Raw genomic sequence first — 8,907 nt, 5'->3', positions numbered from 1 at the left:
TTTTGGCCATAACTTCCAACTCCCAAGTCTGTTTTTCGTGTTCTTTAGCTCGTTCAGAAGCTCTTGACATCACCCATACATATATATATTTACCACCACCTTTAGCCTCCATCCAAAATTCATCATAAAAGCACCCACCTTCCACATTTGATCGATTTTGATTTGCGGTCTCCGTTTCCTAAGGTGTTTCGGGTACTTAGGAACGTGTGGCATCGACATCACCGCCATTCATCATCGCCTCATAGTCGTCATCGTCAACAATCTTCACCGTTGACACCGCTAACTGTAAGAAAGGACGGTAACCTCGACGACACTTACTTCTTACCCTTGCTTTTGCTTTGATAACACGAGCCATTTTGCGTCACTTACCCATCGAGACTAGTAAGTTGAGAATTGCCGGGCCACGCTATTGTGCACCATAGTGATCTTGCTATCATGTGCCTTAAGTATCTCCCGTGCATATCTTACATACTTGTCTCATATCATATTTGGCTCGAGCATCAAGCATAGTGAAAAAAGAGAAAGAAAAGCTTTTAAGCAAAAGAGGAGAAACAAAGAGCTTGTAAGCAATAGCATTGAGCCATTTTGCATCGATATATTATCTTGGTCACCATACATAGCATAGTTGGGTTTGAAGACGGCGTGTTTCTCTCATAGGTTGGTGCACAAGCATCTTGCCCATTTCAGCAATCGAGCTAGCGTCTCTCTAGCATTCGCACAACAAGAGTATTTTCCGTGGTTTCACATTATGAGATCACCCCTTGATTGTGCGGATCCCATCTATCGTCCGTGTTTGTGTTCCTAGTGATATTCTTGGGTTTGGTCTATTTGCTTTACTTGCAATTTTGTGAATCTTCTCAACCTTTTCAATACCTTGACTAACATTTGCTTGAAATTTTTGCCACCATCCTAACCGAGCTACTCCATAAGCTTTTCTTGTCTAGGTGTGAGAAACAAACCCAGTACCAATTCTCCTATTGTGACATTACATTGAGCAACACTTGATACATCCACAATCCTCGGAAAAGGTAACTTCGGTATTGTTCTCTCATTTTCCTACTCATCCCACTTGGTTATGATGGATAGGCCAAGTTGTTCGGTGAACCCGCTTTTTGAGGAGCAAGGCGATGATCACGACTACGTCACCGAGAGCCACTTCTTCGTTGCGCAACGAGCTCTCCATCAAGAAAGTGAAGCCTTGGGTGAATGACTTGAGCAACTCGCCACCGACCTTTGTCAATCGGAAGCAAGGAACCGCGACTGCATCGACGCCAAGTTTACCACACAAATGGAAGAACTCTGCAACATGATTGTGTGACGCCCGTCTTCCTCAACCTCTTCATCAAGACGACACCACTCCAGCCGCCGCTCAAGTCGGCAATATTTGGACTACTCCTCTTACGATGCAAGTCCTCCACGAGCTTGCTTTCCTCGACGTGATTATCCCCAAGATCGCCAAGCTCAAGAAAATCCATTCCAAGGCATGGCTTACAAGACCGAGTTCGAGCACGTGAAAGGGTGCGTCAACAAGCGCAAGAAGCAATGGAGCAAGAGCAAATACCTCCACAAGTGCAACGTCAACCACCTCAAGACGGTGCGACAATTCAACAAGCACAAGAGCGCCGTGAAGCACAAGCCCTCAAACGTGAAACTCAAGGACTCAAACCTCAACACACACTCAACGAGGCCACTAGAGCCGTCGAAGAGCGCAACCGCCAAGTCCGTGAACAAGAAGAAGCACTTCATCAAGCACAACAAGAAGAAGCCGCTCGACTTGAAGAGCACCAAGAAAGAAGAAACCAAGCGCACATGCCTCATTGTCCTCCATGACAAGAGCAACATCATGAGGAACTAGCATTTGAGGACCTTCCTCCTCGTCAAGAGCAACATCAAAACCATCACTACGATGAAGAACTCCGCTACGGAAAGCTCAAGTTCACCATGCCCAAGTTCTCTGGAAGCAATGATCCTGAAGAATATCTCTCATGGGCCTTGTAGGTGGACAAGATATTCCATCTTCACAACTACGACGAGGAAAAGAAGATCGCCATGGCCTCCCTCGAGTTCCAAGACTACGTCCTCATATGGTGGGAACAAGTGATCGAGCGACGACAAACAAGAGGCGAGCCACCAATCACAAGTTGGACGGAAATGAAGGATGTCATGAGAGCTCGCTTCGTGCCTACACACTACACCCGTGATCTCTTCAAGAAGTTGCAACTCCTCAAGCAAGGCACAAAGACGGTGGAAGAATACTACCAAGAAATGTAGGTTGTCATGATAAGAGCAAATGTCAAGGAAGATGACGAGCAAACTATGGCACGTTTCTTGAACGGCCTCAACCACCCAATCAATCGAATTGCCGACTCCCAACCATACTCCAACCTTCTTGAGCTAGTTCATCAAGCGACCAAGGCTGAGCGACAAGTGCAAGATGACTTCAAATACGCCAAGTACTCGTCCAAGACCTACGGCTCCTACTCTCAAGCTCCCGCAACTTCGAAACCTCCTACCTCAACTAGAGCATCACCAAGTACCGACGACAAGTCAAGTTCCAAGCAAGCTACGCCTTCTCCACTTGTCCTCCGGCAAGCATCTACAAATCCAAGACTCCCTCATCTTCGGCGCCACCGAATGACCCCGTCAAGACAAGTTCTTTCAAGAGCTTCACATGTGGTGGCCCAAGGCACAAGTCTTTCGAATGCACCAACAAGCGAACCATGATCTTCAAAGATGATGGCACATATGACTCGATGAGTGAAGAAGAAATGGAATCCCTTGAGCACGTGGCCATGCACCGGCGCGTAAATGAAGATGAAGATGAAGATGATCAAGTGTTTTATGACAAAGATTCAAGTCCCTCTCTCGTGGTCTCCAAGGTCTTGATGCTCCAACACCACCAAGAAGAAGACCAATAATGCCACATCTTCCACACCAAGGACGGTGATACATCTCCAACATATCTATAATTTTTGATTGTTCCATGCTATTATATTACCTGTTTTGGATGTTTATGGGCTTTACTATACACTTTTATATCATTTTTGGGTCTAACCTATTAACCGGAGGCCCATCCCAAATTGCTGTTTTTTTTGCCTATTTCACTGTTTCAAAGAAAAGGAATATCAAACGGAGTCCAAACAGAATGAAACATTCGGAAGAGTTATTTGTGGAACGGAAGCAATCCAGGAGACTTGGCGTAGACGTCAGGGAAGCTTTGAGTAGGCCACGAGGGTCCAGGGCGCGCCCTACCCCCCTGGGCGCGCCCCCACCCTCGTGGGCCCCTCGTGGCTCCCCTGACCGACTTCTTTCACCTATATATATATATCCATATACCCCCAAAACATCGAGGAACAAGATAGATTGGGAGGTCCACCGCTGCAAGCCTCTGTAGCCACCAAAAACCTCTCGGGAGCCCGTTCCAGCACCCTGATGGAGGGGGGATCCCTCACCGGTGGCCATCTTCATCATCCCGGCGCTCTCCATGACGAGGAGGGAGTAGTTCACCCTCGGGGCTGAGGGTATGTACCAGTAGCTAGATTGATCTCTTTCTCTCTCTCGTGTTCTTGAGGTGATACGATCTTGATGTATCGTGAGCTTTGCTATTATAGTTTGATCTTATGATGTTTCTCCCCCTCTACTCTCTTGTAATGGATTGAGTTTTCCCTTTGAAGTTATCTTATCGGATTGAGTCTTTAAGGATTTGAGAACACTTGATGTATGTCTTGCATGTGCTTATCTGTGGTGACAATGGGATATTCACGTGATCTACTTGATGTACGTTTTGGTGATCAACTTGCGGGTTTCGTGACCTCGTGAACTTATGCATAGGTGTTGGCACACGTTTTCGTCTTGACTCTCCGGTAGAAACTTTGGGGCACTCTTTGAAGTACTTTGTGTTGGTTGAATAGATGAATCTGAGATTGTGTGATGCATATCGTATAATCATCCCCACAGATACTTGAGGTGACATTGGAGTATCTAGGTGACATTAGGGTTTTGGTTGATTTGTGTCTTAAGGTTCTAGTACGAACTCTATCATAGATCAAACGAAAAGAATAGATTCGTGTTATTTTACTATGGACTCTTGAATAGATCGATCAGAAAGGATAACTTTGAGGTGGTTTCGTACCCTACAATAATCTCTTTGTTTGTTCTCCGCTATTAGTGACTTTGGAGTGACTCTTTGTTGCATGTTGAGGGATAGTTATATGATCCAGTTATGTTATTATTGTTGAGAGAACTTGCACTAGTGAAAGTACGAACCCTAGGCCTTGTTTCCTGGCATTGCTATACCGTTTGTGCTCACTTTTATCATTAGTTACCTTGCTGTTTTTATAATTTCAGATTACAAAAACCTATATCTACCATCCATATTGCACTTGTATCACCATCTCTTCACCGAACTAGTGCACCTATACAATTTTCCATTGTATTGGGTGTGTTGGGGACACAAGATACTCTTTGTTATTTGGTTGCAGGGTTGTTTGAGAGAGACCATCTTCATCCTACGCCTCCAACGGATTGATAAACCTTAGGTCATCCACTTGAGGGAAATTTGCTACTGTCCTACAAACCTCTGCACTTGGAGGCCCAACAACGTCTACAAGGAGAAGGTTGCGTAGTAGACATCAGACGACATCAACGGGCATTCCGTGAAATTCATCATTGACGGAGGAAGTTGCCACAACTTGGCAAGTGAAGAGTTATGTTCCAAGCTGCAATTGGTCAAGAAGAAGCACCCTCGCCCCTACAAGGTGCAATGGCTAAGCGACTCTGGCACTATTCAAGTGGAGCATACGGTGCAAGTTTCCTTCAAGATCGGCTCATACGAGGATACCTTGGAGTGCGACGTGGTTCCTATGTTCGTGTGCCATCTTCTTTTGGGAAGACCTTGGCAATTCGACGCGGTGTCATCCACAATGGAAGAACTAACCACTATAGCTTCAAGATGAAGGGCAAGGAGTACGTTCTACGACCAATGTCACCGAGCCAAGTGATCGTCGACAAGCAAGCTTCCACCCATTGTGAAGATACTAGTGAGAAAGTGAACGAACACAATGAAAGTGAGCACCACAATCCCAAATTGAGAGACTCTTTGCCAAGAGAGAAAAACTTAGTCCTCCTAGCCACAAAAAGAGAGATGAGAGAAGTGTGTGAGAACCCATCGAGTGTCATCCACTATGTCCTCCTATGCAAAGATGCGGTGGCAAAAACTAACACTCCTAATCCACTTCCTCTAGTGTTTTCAAACTTGTTGCAGGAATTCGAGGATGTCTTTCCCGATGAGCTACCTCCCTGTGTTCCTCCTCTACGTGGCATTGAACATCGGATAAACCTCATCCCCGGAGCACCTCTTCCTAACAAGGCTCCATACCACGTCAACCCCTAAGAAACTAAGGAGATCCAATGGCAAGTACAACAACTCATCGACAACGACCATGTACATGAAAGCTTAAGTCCTTGTGTCGTGTCGGTTATCCTTGTACCTAAGCAAGACGGTAGTTTTCGCATGTGCTCAGATTGTAGACCCATCAATGCTATCATTGTTCGTTATAGGAATCCCATTCCTCGCCTTGACGATATGCTAGATGAGCTTAGCGGTGCCACCGTTTCTCAAAAATTGATCTTAAAAGTGGCTATTACCAAATACGCATTCAAGAAGGTGATGAATGGAAAACCGCTTTTAAAACTAAATTTGGCTTGTGCGAGTGGTTAGTTATGCCTATGGGTTTATCGGAAGCTCCCGGTACTTTCATGCGTCTTATGCATTTCGTGCTTCATCCATACATTGGAGTATTTGTTATGGTATACTTTGACAACATACTTGTCTTTAGCAAATCCATCAAAGATCATGTAAATCATGTTAGGGCTGTTTTGCAAACTCTTCGCAAGGAACGTCTTTATGCCAACATGAAAAAAATGCACTTTTGGTGTTGACAAGCTTGTTTTCTTAGGTTTCGTTGTCTCTTCAATGGGTGTCCATGTTGATGAGTCTAAATTTGAAGCAATTAAAACTTGGCCACAACCCACAAATTTGCAACAAGTGCGTAGTTTTCTCGGCCTTGCGGGTTTTTATCGTCGCTTTGTGAAAGATTTTAGCACTATTGCCGCACCGTTGCATGCCTTGCGTAATAAAAATGCAACCTTTGTTTGGGGACCCTTGCAATCGACCGCATTTGATGAGCTCAAATCTTTGCTTACACATGCTCCGATTCTTGCTTTGCCCAATTTTGACAAAACTTTTGAGGTTCATTGTGATGCTAGTGGTAACGGAATTGGTGAAGTTTTGATGCAAGAAAAGCGAGCCATTGCATATTTTAGTGAAAAACTCTCCGGTGCTCAACTTAATTATCCCATCTATGACAAAGAATTGTATGCTTTAGTGCGTGTGTTGCATGTTTGGGAGCATTACCTTAGACCACATGAGTTTGTCATACATACTGATAATGAGACACTTAAGTACCTTAAAGGCCAAACCAAGTTGAATAAACGACATGCTAAATAGAGTGAATTTATTTAATATTTCCCCTGTGTGATCAAGTACATTAAGGGCAAAGAGAATGTTGTGGCGGATGCTCTTTCCCGCAAATGCATGCTAATTACTCAACTTGAATTGAATGCTGTTGGATTTGAACGTATCAATGATTTGTATGAGCATGATGTGACTTTTGCTACTCCTTTTGCTAAGTGTGTGACGCATACATCTTGGGAACAATATTATATTAAAGATGGTTATCTAATGAGATCTAACAAATTATGCATTCATGAGTCTTCTCTTCATTTGTTACTTTTGCAAGAGGCTCATGGAGGCAGACTCATGGGACACTTTGGACGCGACAAGACTTTTGCCATGCTCTCCAAGAACTACTTATGGCCCAAGATGTTCTGCGATGTCTCACGCTTCACCAACCGGTGCTCTACATGTCGCAAAGCTAAGTCAAAATCTCAATCCCATGGTTTACATATGTCGCTAACTATCCCACATCAACCTTGGGAAGACATTAGCATGGATTTTGTGCTTGGATTACCTAGGACTCAAAATGGCAAGGACTCTGTATTTGTTGTTGTGGACCAATTCTCTAAAATGGCTCATTTTATCCCATGCAATAAGATAGACGATGCTTCACATGTTGCAAATCTTTTTTGTAGGGAGATCTTGAGGTTACATGGAGTGCCAAAGACAATTGTATCGGATCGAGACGTCAAGTTCTTAAGATACTTTTGGAAGATGTTATACGCCAAGCTCGGAATCAAGCTACTCTTCTCCACGGCATATCATCCTCAAACTGATGGCCAAACGAAAGTCACCAACCGGACACTCGCCACTCTCCTACGCATGCTGATCAATAAGAACATCAAGGAGTGGGAGGAGTGCTTACCCATCGCTGAGTACGCCTACAACCGCGCAAGACACTCTACCACCGGCAAGTCCCCCTTCGAGGTTGTCTATGGCTTCAACCCTTTGTCGCCATTGGACATCCTTCCCCTACCGCTACAAGAACGAGCGAACATGGATGCTAGCGCAAGAGCCACCTACCTCAAGAAGATGCATGAAGAAACAAGGTCCACGATTGAGCGTCAAGTACACCGCCTTGACACCAAGCTCAACATCAACAAGTCACCAATGGTGTTCCACCCGGGCGATCTAGTATGGCTACATCTCTGCAAGGACCGCTTCCCCGAGGAGCACAAGTCCAAGATACTTCCGAGGGCCGATGGACCCTTCAAGGTGCTCGCTCACTACAACGACAACGCCTACAAGATCGACATTCCACGTGACAAGTACAACGTATGCGACATCTTCAACGCCAAAGACTTATCCAAGTACCATGGTGATGATGATCACGATCCGTGGACGGATCTCTCCCAAGGGGGGGGGGGAGATGATGCGTAGCATCCCTCGCCCATCCACATGGACACTCCATCACCACCACAAGCACCGAGAGGACCAATGACAAGAGCACGCGCACGCGCCGTCGAGAACAAGGTGAATTCTTTCCTCTTCGAGTTTCGTTCGGATCTGCATGAGAATTGGGTTTGACCTCATAAGGACATGTTATGCATCCTTACATACCAATGAGATTATCATGAGAAGGAGAAGATGGAGACTCGAGCATCCATGGAGCAAGAGAAGGAAGAAGAGGACGAGAAGAACGAAGGAAAGGAGCTCTTGGACACCCCGGGTACCTGGCCAGAAGGACCCCTGGTGCCTGGACTCAAAGCCATGAGGAGGATCAAACCTCCTGGACACCTCGGGTGCCCGGCCATCTCGGCCCCGGGTGCCCGGCCGCAGCTTGCGCATCGCCCCAGCCAACCTCGGGTGCCCAGCCCCCACATGGACTATGCCCAGCTCACCCCGTGTGCCCGGGCCCTCATCCTCGGGTGCCCGGCCTGCCCCGCACCAGCCCCTAGCCCCGCTGGAGTGCCCGGGCCTTGGACCTCCGGGTGCCAGGCCTCGGCCTCCCCAGCCACCAGCGGCCACCCCGGGTGCCCGGGCCAAGGACACCCAGGTTCCCGGTCCTCCATCAGTCGGTGCCATGTCCGGTCTGGGTGCCCGGGCCACTTTACCCTGGGTGCCCGGACCCCTTCGAGAGTGCCCGCGCGCAATTGGGGTTTTGACCCTTGTATCCCCCTCTCCCTTCTATTTCGTTCCTAGGCCTTTAAGTACTCATCTCCTAGCTCATTTGAGGGGTTAGCAAAGATTTTGATAGACACTAGAGAGCTTTGCTCCTTGTATCCCCTCCTCTTGGAGATCTAAACCTCCTCTTGGAGAAGCTCCTCTTGGAGATCAAGCCCTCCTCTTGGAGAAGATCCATCTTGTGGATGCAAGACCTCACCTAGTGGGAAGAACTTTTACCCTAGTGCTATTTTCCTTGAATTGTTCATGTATTCTTGTGGATCTCT

This window comes from Triticum dicoccoides, chromosome 5B (genome assembly GCF_002162155.2).
Source record: "Triticum dicoccoides isolate Atlit2015 ecotype Zavitan chromosome 5B, WEW_v2.0, whole genome shotgun sequence".
In the NCBI taxonomy this organism is placed as follows: Eukaryota; Viridiplantae; Streptophyta; class Magnoliopsida; order Poales; family Poaceae; genus Triticum; species Triticum dicoccoides.
Note: the sequence above shows the minus strand (reverse complement) of the source record.